The sequence below is a fragment of the Zonotrichia albicollis genome, chromosome 6 (assembly GCF_047830755.1).
Source record: "Zonotrichia albicollis isolate bZonAlb1 chromosome 6, bZonAlb1.hap1, whole genome shotgun sequence".
Classification (NCBI taxonomy): domain Eukaryota; kingdom Metazoa; phylum Chordata; class Aves; order Passeriformes; family Passerellidae; genus Zonotrichia; species Zonotrichia albicollis.
Window position 1 is genome coordinate 28239942 of NC_133824.1, and position 12175 is coordinate 28252116.

General features: G+C 38.5%; 1 protein-coding gene across 5 annotated transcripts in view; it reads left to right on the top strand.

Annotated features, from left to right (window-relative positions):
- Window positions 1-12175, top strand: part of SIPA1L1 (signal induced proliferation associated 1 like 1) — a 201066-nt gene that overhangs the window by 78605 nt on the left and 110286 nt on the right. For 3 of the 5 annotated variants that reach the window (XM_026793734.2, XM_026793739.2, XM_074542900.1), the window contains one exon: window positions 4079-4164. The exons of the other annotated variants lie outside the window; for them this stretch is intronic. The gene's annotated coding sequence lies outside the window, so the exon portion shown is untranslated. The remainder of the gene's footprint in view (window positions 1-4078; window positions 4165-12175) is intronic. 5 annotated transcript variants of the gene reach the window in all.

Below are 12175 nucleotides of genomic sequence, written 5' to 3' on the forward strand. Positions count from 1 at the left end.
GATTTTCAGGATTTGTTCCTTAGAATACGCAACAATGATGTATGTGGTATTTCAGTGCTAGGACAATGGTGTTGACTAGACTTGAAACAGCTTAACCTCATGTGATCAGTAGTCTTACCACCTTCTCAAATTGTATTTGGCTTTCAAGATGAATATCAGGTTTATGACTCTTTAGTCTCTGATCCTGTATAGCTTCTCTTTTCTGCTTTATTACTCTTAATATGGATGCTTCTGCATGTGGGTAGGTTTTTTATTTAATGATCTTTTTCAGAGTTACGGTATTTGGTTTTGCTCTCACTTTACATGGATGTTATCAAATGTGTTTTAGAATCCGTGAGTTCTTAAGCTCACTTAGGGTCATCTCCTTCATATTCCTTGCAACTTCTGCCCCCTTTCCCCCTCTCCACCACCTCCCTAGTTTGGTGTCATTTGTAGATTCTTCAAGGGTGCCTGTGTTTGATCACCAAAATTAATAAACTAAACAAAATCTGCTACAGGTCAAGTTCTAGCTGCACCAACCCAAAATCCTTTCTGTTTTGGTTTATTTTTTTATACTCAGCCATTAGTTTTCTGAAAGTGAATCTTCCAGTACTTACCATTGTCTACACTAATTATTTTGGAATTATAGTCTCCACGTTATGTTGAACAGTAGTTGAACTTGCATAAGCTGCACCTGCTACTTCAGTAAGACATTTACACAAGAGAGAACACTGTATTGTTTTGAGGCTTCCTGGCTATCAGTTATCTTTCTCCCCTTACTTAAATCACTCATCTTTTTCCCCAGCAATGTATCCGAATCTTTCTAAGCATGAGAACTACATTGCTTGTCTTGCTACTTAAGTAATTTCCCACTTCCCTACTATTGCTATGAGACATATACCCTATTTCATATTGCTCTGGGATCCCTATCTTACTGGTCCTCAAAGCAAGTCAGTAAGACCTTAGAAATAATTTAGACTAGTTCTTTTATATATCCTAGTGTACATTATTGTAAGTAGCTGGCTTAAACTATGCATTAATTTTTCCAATTCAAACATGAGTTTGGGTTTCTTTAAGGAGAATTATTTTGAGTGTTTTATGCTAACTTTTTCGCCTCTTCCTTGTGGAGCTTTAGAGTATTGGGGTCCCTCATTTTCTAGATCATATTCTACAATTGGCTGGCAATGGTATGTGCCACCACAATTTTATTTATCTCTACAGGCTTTGACAGCCTGGGTAAGATCCAGAATCAATGTGTGGGCTGTCCAAGCCAGCATGCTATTGAAAAGCTGCCATTAAGCAACTCATTCTTAATGAACTGGAGAACAGTGTTGCTATTTCTCAGAATTAAAGAGATGATGCTTGTCCTTTGTTGTTGTATTGGGAGTGTGATTTTTAGCCCCCCGCCCCCAGAGACACCTTGCAAAGCTCTTCTGGACTGGTATTTCACTCAGGAAGACTTGGAGGGAATAGCTAATTCTGTGTTGGTATTGCTAACCACCTACTTGTGTGTGTGGTGTTTTTCTGCAGTTCCTATTTGGACAAGACTAGGACTGACTTAAAGGTCTTTTGCCTTAGTCAGAACAGCATAAAAGAGCACAGAGGAGGTTCTTGGCTTGTGAAGGTATAAAGCGCTGTACAAACGAATGGCTTTTATGACTATTTTTGTTGTACTATATCTATCATTTGAGCAGACTTGCTGTAGCTCCAGGAACAAAGTGTGTTGCTAGGTATCTTCTAAATGTACCCTGTAACACAGGCCTTGGGGCTGTCTTGCTGATAAGGTTTTCCCTTGTTCCTGGCTGGAACCACTTAGTGGAGGACGGTGCTTGAAAATGTCTGTTGAGATAACCGTAATGCAGCTACATGTGCTGAGAACTGAAGCCATGGCAGCCAGAGGTGAGGCAGAAATCTCTGACTTTTCTTCCAAATGGTTGCTGTTTAACAAATTTCTTAGTGAATTACTGATCCAGCACTGAGCATCCTTTGCTGGTGCTGCCAATTATATATTTGAGTGCTCTAACAGAACACTCAAAATCTCAGCTCCACAGGATGGTACTCTATCTCTGCCTTTATTTAGTTCTGTGAAATAGACTGTGCTGGTAAATTCAAGACATTAAAGAAGAATGGAAGACAAACAGATGCAAATTCAATCTGGTTTAGTGGTTTTTTCCATGTAGGTTTTGTGATCACTTCTGCTTGACACATGAGCTTCTGTTTAATCTCTCATGTCTGGGAAGGCATTTTAAATGGAAAACAAGTAGAAAATAATTCCAAATGGCTGGAGGACTGACAGTGTACTTCTGCATCAGAGTTTTATATTACTTTGCCTGTTTTAATTGAAAAGGAAGTTTAAGGATATGTGCTAAAAATAAAAATTGCCAGACCTAAATCAACAGAATTCTGCCTCTGATCTTAGGAGAAAGTTGCATTTTTCAGCGAAGGTGGGTTTCTTTTCTATTTGTTTCCCCCCCATTGTTAATGGAATTAATCTCACTTACAAACAGCTGTTGAAATAATCAAGTGTGCTACTGAAATTGTAGTTGTTCTGTTTCCTTGAAGTCCCAAGCAGATTTAAAATTAAAAAACAAAACAGAAAGCCACTGGAGTATAAAATAGGCAGCTTACTCAATAGAAGTTGCAAATGGGAGAACAAAAATCTTGAGCTTAGCGTACACATTAATTCACTGAATTCTTTTAAACTGTTGTCTTTTTGGAAGGGGTGGTCCAGGCTTTTTCCATCTGCTAATTTGATGGTTGCTTCAGGGTCTTTCACCCAGGAATAGTGGGAGAGGAGAGTGCATGAAGTGTGAGCTACAGGGCACAGCACATGCAGCTTGGTATTGCCTTGTTAGACAGAAGGCATCTCTTAGATGTTTTTCTTAGTTCCGATAATCAAATATTTAATGATGGCTGGTGTTGGTGTTGCAGTACTGGTTCTCATGCATTTGGAAAAACTGTCCTGCAGTTGACTTTCAAAGCTGTTGTGTTGGGATTAGGTTTTACTACCTAAAATTGATCTTTTTCCAAGTGACACATCCTCATGAATGGAAGTAGCATGTTTTGTATTGTCTGCCTTACAGCTATGTTCCCTGCTGAGCCAGAGCAAGAGTTGCTTATCAGTGAGTCTAATTTTCTGAGGTTTGTAGCCTGTAGTGTTGCAAGTCAAATCTGCACAGGCTGATGGTTTGTCTTAACTACCATTCTGGAAATGTTAGTTTCAATATCTTGACTCATCTGTCAGCTTTGGGATTTACAGCGCAGGAAAAACACCCAGTATTTTATTTAGCTTAGTCTGCAGTTTAGATGAATAGCTCCAGCAGTCCCATCACCTGCAAGTTTGAGAGGGGCTGTTGTACTGTCAAGGAGCCATCCCAATTCAAGCTTTTGTTGTCAAAGATTTTTAGCTTGGACAGATTTTACACACTCATTTTAGGTTTACTATTCCAGTAGCTAAATTTGGTGAAGGAGCTTTGTTTTGTCTCACTCCCGGTTTATTACAGTGGTGAGGCTTGGCAGGGTGTGCTGAGGCCCCTGAGCTCTGCCCCGTGCTGCAGTCGCAGCCTGCGGCGCTGAGGCTGTCCCGTGGGTGCGGGGCCGGCGTGGGTGCGGGGACAGCGTGTGCGGTACCGCCCGCGCTGGCAGCCAGCGCTCAGTGCAGAGAGGAGGCAGCTCAATCAAATACCGGGGGCTGAGGGGCAGAAAGGAAGGCTGGGACACAGAGGGCAAGCTCTCAGATGAGAGGAACAAAGACTGTGAAAGCCAGAGAGTGTTTTAGAGAAAAAGGGGCTACACAGGGAGCAGGAGAAGGAGAGATGAGAGGACCTGATTTATAAGCAGCAGTGAATAACAAAAGGAGGTTCTAAGGATAGAAAAAATGCAAATAATTACTTGTTTGGGTTAAAAAAGTTCTGGATGGCCTGGAGCATCCCACTAGTACTAGAAAATTACTGCAGTTTGAAACTGCTGGGATTTTGTGGCAGGTGTTCTCAATGGAAGGTTCTTTTTTTCAGGAATATCATTCTCCAGCTCGTTGGCTATTTAGGTCTTGAATTAGTTAACCTGAACAAGAGTATTTTATCTGTATATTTTGTTTCAGTTTTACTAGCTGCTGCCTCTTTGAAGAGAGATTACCTGTGTCCTTCTTCAAATGCCTGTGGTATTTTCAAGAGGAACCATTCTTCTGTAAGTGGAGATTTTTCTATGAACATAAAATTAAAAATATGAATTAGTGAAATGCATTAATAGGAATGTAGGTGTGAAGAGAAGTCTCAAATGTTTAAAAACTGGATGCTTTTTGTACATAGTATGGTTTCCATGATTCATAATTGAGAATAATGATTGATGCTCAGGGGAAGCTACTTTCTTTTTCATTTGGTCATTTGAAATGAATAGTATACTTCTGTTATAAGCTCAGACAGTGATGATAAAAGCAGTACTTGTCTCTGTCAACATTTGTGAAAAATAAGTCTCTGGAGATTTCTGAATGTTTTATTTAATGATGAGAGTAGTGAATCTGTCCTGTCTAGTGTCTGGATGAGCTGTCTTTTATCAAAACATTATTAATTGATTTTTATACTTTACAGATGTGTTTTGGAAATAAGTACTGGAAGCAAAGCCAAAAGCTCCATTCTGGATTTTAAGAATCATACTGGAAAAGAGTTAAGGGATTGATTTAGTTTTCTATCTTAGAAATTTTGAGGAGGAGGAAAATGGAGGGACTTAAGCTGCCTATTAACTTTGTTTGCCAGCTGTCTCAAACTAGTTACATCCTCACAGGGGTATGGTTATCCATTTCTGTGCAAATAACTTGGTTTATGAAGATAGGCATCCAGTGAGGCCTTTATTTTCACTTAAATCTGTCATTAACATTAAATTGTGGAAGTAGAGATTTACTGGGACTGCTGAACTGTAGATTTGTTTCTTCAAATAAGAATACTGTTGAGGCCAGTTGTGAGCTTTTCTAGAAATACGGAGTTTTATGTTCTGAAGACATTCTATGCATTAAGCAATTCCTTAAACATTATGTTTTGTCTTTATTTTGAAACTCATAGTGTAATGTCAGATGGTACAGTCTGGATAAAGGACTGTGTGTGTTTGTTACAAGGCTTGCTTCAGCTTGAGTAAAAGATATTCTGACAGTTTTCTCCCCAGTTTAGAAATGCATTTTCAGAGAAATAAACACCTTCACAAATAGCTATTCAACAAGAATTTGTGGGGTAAGTTAGCCCCTAGATGTATTTTGCCCTTTAAAGGAGACATTCCTTTGAAGGTTCTAAAGCAGGTTAATTTCAGTTTAGTTGAGCCATGAGTTTTCTATATGCTTGTGTTTGCTTTTTCTCCTCCTACTTGGAAGGCATACATGCATTCTTAAAATCTTTAGGATATAGTATAGTTTGTTCTGCTGGTTTGGAAGCTGAGTGTGCCTGTAATGTGAGGAGATGACTGTAGGCCAGAAATAGAGAAGATGGGAATGGAGATGGGAGGGTTCAGTCTCTCTGTTCCTGGCAATGGCCAGCTGCCAACTGGGCTGAAGCTGTAATGTTAAACTGCAGCTCTGGGCTCAAAATGGGCCCCCAGCACAAGTTCTGTGGCCTCAGAGATGCCAGTGTCCTTTTTGTCCCTCACACAAATTGGATAGATCATTGGGGAGGCCTTTAGACACCCTGGGAGCAGACACACGCACACACAGTGCTGTTTTGTAGGCAGAAACATATGGAAGTGTATAAGTCAGCTGTTTATTCTCCTGCTGTAAGATAATGCTCAGAAATCCTGTGGTGCAGCACATTTTAGGGGACTATTCAGATGAAGGATTGAATTCCCTGGACTTGAGGGAGTCCAGGGAAAAGTGAGAGCTGTGTCTAGTACCATAATCCTTTTGCATGGTGTTGTGATGTATGTATCTCCAAATTGCTGTGTGCTCAGGAGGAGTCTTCCTGCTAGGACCCTTCCGTGGTGTCTTGAAATTTTTTGTGAGGGGATGGGCCTGCTGAGGACATGCAGCATGCACTGGAGGAGGGTTTTTACCTTTTCGGGTTACAGCTTTCTTCTTTCTGAAAGCCAGAAAAGCCACACTGAGGCAAGGGGGAGCAGGAGGCGAGAAAGGCCAAATTTGGAAGGAGGGAGTTGGGTTAGACTCAAGCCAGGGCTGCTTCAGCTGACATTATAGGAATTGGGGTGGGGAAGAAAAGTGGGGTGCAGAAGGCTGTTGGGCTGTTAAATTGGAAGGGGTTGTGGGGCTGGGGGTTACAAGTCAGTACCAGCCCTACATCCCCTGTGCTGTGACAGGGAAGATGGGTCTGAATGTGAAGGTGTTGGGAACTGCAGTGGCAATGGATTGATTCTTGCTTGGGTTGAGCCATCTGTGCTTGTATGTTGTTTTTGTGCTTTCCTTTCAGTAAAGACTTTTACCCAATTGTGGTTTTGTACATGTGCTAATCTTTGGAAAGAATTGTGTGAATGAGTTTTTCTTTTAATTAATAGTGGATGTTTTTTCTACTAAGTTTCATGTGGAAAAAGAGTGAAGAAATGTTTGTCTTGTGCTAATAGGAAGGATTTCCATCTACTATAATCCAACTGTATGAAAAAAGAAACTTGAAGAGTTTATGGAGCATGTGTAGTTAAAAACTAGGTGGCCTCTCTAAAAATCAGAATCATTTGCAGACTACTTGAAATGGGAAAAAAGGATTATCTGTACTAACAATCCTTTGAGAGAGAACTGTCCTGTGGTTATGAAAACAGGTGTAAGAAATTCATGCTCATATCTGTGGTACCATAAACAGGCCAATTCTAACCTTCATAGCTTTCTGTATAATTGAAATTTTAAAATTCTCATCAGGCTTTTATTGGTATATAGAAGGAATGACAAATGCAGATTGCATAAACCTCCAGTGGTGAAACGTATAAAAAATAAAGTGTCCTGCACAAATCCATGGACCTTTTGTCCCATCTGGAGAAAAACAACCCACCCGTGCCACGAGGGACACAGAAGTTGAAGCCTTAATTATTCGCTTAATTGCTCATATTTTTATAAAGAGACTTCACAGTATTTTAAGAGACCTGGTTTTCAGATGTACAGCTATAGGGAATAATTTATGTGAAGGATTTTGAACTAAGAGATGATTTTACAAAAGAGTTTTTTAAAGTGCATGCAACAAAAACTGAGAGCGTTTTGCTTCCACCTCTTTTATGTTAACATCTGTACTTACTTGTACCAAAGCTATATTGTTTTCCCAGTTTTAATTCTTACCATCAGTTTCATCTAATCATCCAGTTAGTTTGTTTTTTAAAAAAAAAAGATGTAGGAATTTGCAGGTATTTTTGTAACAAATAATGTTTCAGAAGGATATTTATACAACAACCAATAAAAATTGCTACTTTAAGGTTTATTTTGGTAAGATTTTTTTCCCAATCAGCCTCCTGTAGAGGTTTGAAAGTTTTCAGTTTTGGAGTGGATCTGCTTTGCCTGTTGTTAGACTTTTAGTACTTACAGCTGTATTTAACACTCGTAGACATTGAATACGGGGGGTTTATATCAAGCACTCAAAGCAGGGGTCAGTAAGAGCATTTGTACCTGATGTGCTTCCTTGATCCTTACCAGCAGCATTTTAAAATGTTACAGAAAATGAAAGCAACTTCATCATTGTATTATGACAGTCAGATTTGCAGTGATTCTTAGTAGGTATAACCTACTATTCCTGTTCTATTCCTATTCCTGTTCCATGGATATTTTCATATCACTAATTTAATTTTTGCTCTTTTTTAATGAAGGACTACTGGCTGTCAGTGTCTTTCAGGTGCCTGTCAACATATCACCACAGCTCTTTTCATGTGTACACATTAAAAATTACCATATCTATAGGGAAAATATTTTAATTGGAGAACTTCTTTTAAATATTTTATGAGTAAAAATGTAGCCATAAAAGGCTTCATCCTTTAAAATTGCAAATGCAGTAAGATGTAGGCTTACAACAGAGTTGTGGTCTTAATTCACCTGAGCAATATTTATGTTTAACTGGGATATAAAACATATGTAAAATTTACCCTTTGAGACTAGTGCAAATTTGAGAGACAGTAAGAATTTTCAAATGCAAATTCACACAATGTTTTTAGCATAAGAGGATGTTTTTACTGAGAATGCATTTGGTCCGTGCAAGAGGAGAACCTCTGAAAGCCTTAAAAAAAACCCCAGAAGGGACAGGACACATCCCATTAACACACACAGGGATCTGTATACTAAATGGAAGATATATAAATGAGGTTGATGTTGCTTTTTAGTAGTTTGTTATTGCTGTACGGATTTATGGTTTAATTTGATTTTTAAGGCTCTTAAGCATTGCCTGAAGGAACATGCTGCATACTACTTGTTTTTCTCCCTTTTGCAGGTGTTTATTTTCCTTGTTTACATCTGTAGTACTTCCTTGTGTCCTAGGTAACTTAAGAGCTGTGGTAGACATGTCAGTTTGAAAACGTTTTATGGGGGGCAGAACGTAGTCTGCTGTCAGGTGCTTGGCTTCAAAGGGGAGTCTGTGATGGCTGCAGGGCATTTAATTTCTTATAACTGCACTGAACTCTTGAAATCTGCGATCACAGCTTTTACTTTTTCACAACAGTTCCCTTTTTATGAATTTTAGTAAAATTTTCTGGTTAGGATGCATTCAATTTGTTTACTTTGTTTTAAAGCTTACTTGGAGTTATTTTCTTAATTTCAGAAAGGTGGCTTTATTAGGCCTGTTTTTCTTATATTATCCAATAATTCAATACTTTAATGCAGATGTATTTAGATTAATACAGAAATCTGTAGGCAACCAGCTGGATTGAAGCAAGTATCTTCAGCTTGCATAGGTACAGAGCTGTGTGTCCATGCTGTGAAATGTCAAATCATAAATCCAGTGTAGGAAATCCTTTAGAATGTCTAGTGTCTTTTTTCCTACAACTTAAAAAATGAGATCAGTCCTGAAGTAAAAATATTCCTGGTAAATAACAAGATAATCGAGAAGTGTCTTAACCTTACATCAGAGTATTCATATGTGGGCTGGCAGTGGTTTAATGAAGTCAGTACAGTGTGATTTCATATATTCAATTGCTATCATTTGTGTGTATTGAACTCACTTTCTCCTAAGGTGCTTTGAGATAATATTTCTATTTGTTTTTTCAATGTCAATTTTTCCATGTTTAAGAGTATCTTTGAATATTTTTCAATTAAAAAAATTAATTAATGGATTGAAGTCAAATGTTATTATCTTTGTTTTGTTCCTCCCCCTGCCCCATCACACATGCACAAAGGATGTGCACACAGTGGAATGGATTTTTTTTCTAGTTGGGGTGTTTTAATTTACATATGCAGTAGGAAAGTTATTCTTTAGTGATCAAGGATTCTGTGAATGGTGCTTTTTAACTGACACCCTGATGAGCTTCAACACAGAAGCTGTAGCTTTCCTAAGTGTGTCAGGTAACCACATGATGGGGAGACTGATTTAAATCAGTCACATCTAGTTTTTCATGTGTTCAGAGTGCACTTCAGAGTGACAGTCATACAAAAGTTCAGCATTTCACAGCTTACTAGTTGTGTTAGAAGTAGGTTTTCAAATATTAGGAGAATAATAACTGTTGGACTAAAAACGTAAATGGCAGTGGGAGAGGAAAATAACTTTCAGTATTGTATTTTCAGGCTCTATTAATATACAGTCTAAAAACCATAGATCTGTAAATAATTTCCAAGATTGTGGTGAAAATTGTTTTTTTAAGAAAAGGCAGATAAATGGGATTAAACACTAGGAATGGCGGGAGCCCACCTTCCCGTCTGAAGTGCAGAAATTTTTATGAACTAACAAATGCAAGAAGTTGTGGGCAGTTTTTCTGTGATGCAGCTTAATGATGTTCATGTTTCCAAGAGGGAAGAGGTGATGGGTATGAGAAGTGCCTTCCTTTCTCCATCTTGGAAATCTGCAATGTAAGAATATATTTGAGACTTAAGCTTTCCTTTTTAGCGATTTCCTGGGGCTTTTTTCATTAAATTCTCCATGTACAAGAAATCAGCACCTCTGTCTTGTTAATTTAGAGAAAGTTAAGATTAATTTAAAATGCTCAAAGTGCTGTATTTGCTCTAGAGGAGGTGCTTTGCTGGCGTGGACTGGGAGGAGTCCTCTCATTTTGACTGGCTGCTGTTACCAGATTAATCCTGCTTCATAGTTAGGCTGAGGAACATCCTTCTTTTCTTCACAGAGCATGCCCCATTAACCAGCTTCCTTGTTCCTTTGGTCTCCAACAGGTGGCTTAATTTAAGAATGTGTATTAGCTCGTTCCATCACTGTTTCTACATGGAAAGGGAAATTTTCATTTATGTTGGTTCAGTAATAGTATTTCCTGGCAACATAAAGAGCTTGATCCCACACATTTTCAGAATGTAGGCTCATCAGAAGTTCCTGTGACTCATGAACATAGAACTTTTCATCCAGTTAAATTTCTCTCCAACAGAGTATTAAAAAACCCCAAAACCCTGCAGGCATATACTACTGGAAGTTCCCTTTTGTACCACTTAAGGAACTGTACTTTCTTTCATGAGTTACTCCTGCCTCATTGGTCAGTATCAGTCTCATTCACATCCTCTTCTTGGGCAGATTAATTATTCCAAGCTGTCTTCTCTTTTTTTTTTTACCAGATTTGGGAATGCAGCTTTCCACAGTTCACCTGTGTGTTTTTACCCACATTTAAAACATATAGGCAAAAACCCCCTCAACCCTAACACTTTTAAGGCTTTTTATTTCCTTTGTTTACATTATTTTCTTTGTTTTATTTACTGGTGTACGCCATGATCTTATCAGAAAGTTATACTGAAAATAAACTCTAACTTTTATGTCAACATGCTGACTTTCACTTCCACAAATTTTGCTGTACAGCTGGAATAGCTGTGCTTCACTAGTTTAACATGAAAAAGGACTCTATCTTGATAGCGTCTGCTTTTCTGGGGTTGAGTCAAGTCTGCATCTGGTGGAGTTTGTGGAAGCCAGTTTTTCTCTGTACAGAGACTGTGGACAATTCATATATGAAATCTTCAAGAATTTTTTTTTTCAGTAAGTGTGGTATACCAGATGGCTTTGAGACCTATTTAACTATCTGTTCTTAATCTTTCTTTGCTGCTTCAGACCCCAAAACTTAATTTCCCCACCTGCTGATAAATATAGGGTCATAGGAATTGCCATAGTGGGTCAGACCATCTGTTCTTTGATTAGGAGCAGTAACAGATGCTTGGGATGATGATGCAGAAAAAAAAAAAATCTATGATAGGCAGTTATGACAGTAATATACTCTGGGGTGTATCTCTGCGATCCTGTTAGTTTTTGTGTCAAAAGACTCAGAGACTTTGGTATCTATTCTAGCTCTTTGTTATTCAAATATTTTTTGTTACAATATAATTTTATCCTCCATACTTCACTTTAATGCTGCTAACCTTTGGGGTTGCAGTCCCATATCCTTAGCATTATGTTCTCTAGGTGGAGGTATGAAGAGGCAGCCCTTTTTGTTGATGGTAAACTTGTCAGTTTTCATTTGGCTGAACATAATCTCTTGTTCTTATAGTATTCTGGGGAGAAACTTCTCTCTTCCTTTTGTGTGCTGTTTTCTGTCTTGGTGGGGAAGGGGAAATCTCAGTCTTCTTATTTCCCCCTTCATATTGATATTTCCATGCTGCTTATTATTCTTGGGTTGTGTCTCTGTAAAGCTTTTAACTAAATGGCAGTAACTGGATGATTCCAGTTTCTCACAATGTTTCAACTGAGAAAACACTGTTAGTTCTTGGGAGAGAGGACTTTTATTCTTTTGAAAATGTGTAATATCTAGGAAATACCTTCAGAATTTTTGCTTTAAATTGAGTTGTAATGGTGAAGATGGCTTTGCAAGGGCAATGTTGGCTAAACCTGAAACATTACAGCAGGCAAGTATGTGGCTGGGGCAGAGCCCCTTTTGGTGGGCTCAGAGGATGTTTATGCTTCCCTGAGAAATCCTACATCCAAAATGAGAAGCAGTATTTTCCTTGTTTCTTACAGCAACTAGAGTAGTTCTTAAAAGGTTTTCAAACTGGGGTGGTCAAATTCTGGGTTTTGGTAATAGCCAGCAGCCTTATTATCTAAACAGCAATTCCCAGGCCAGTGGTTGTGGCAGCTACAGCTGTGCATAGAACACAGTAGAAACTTGTGGG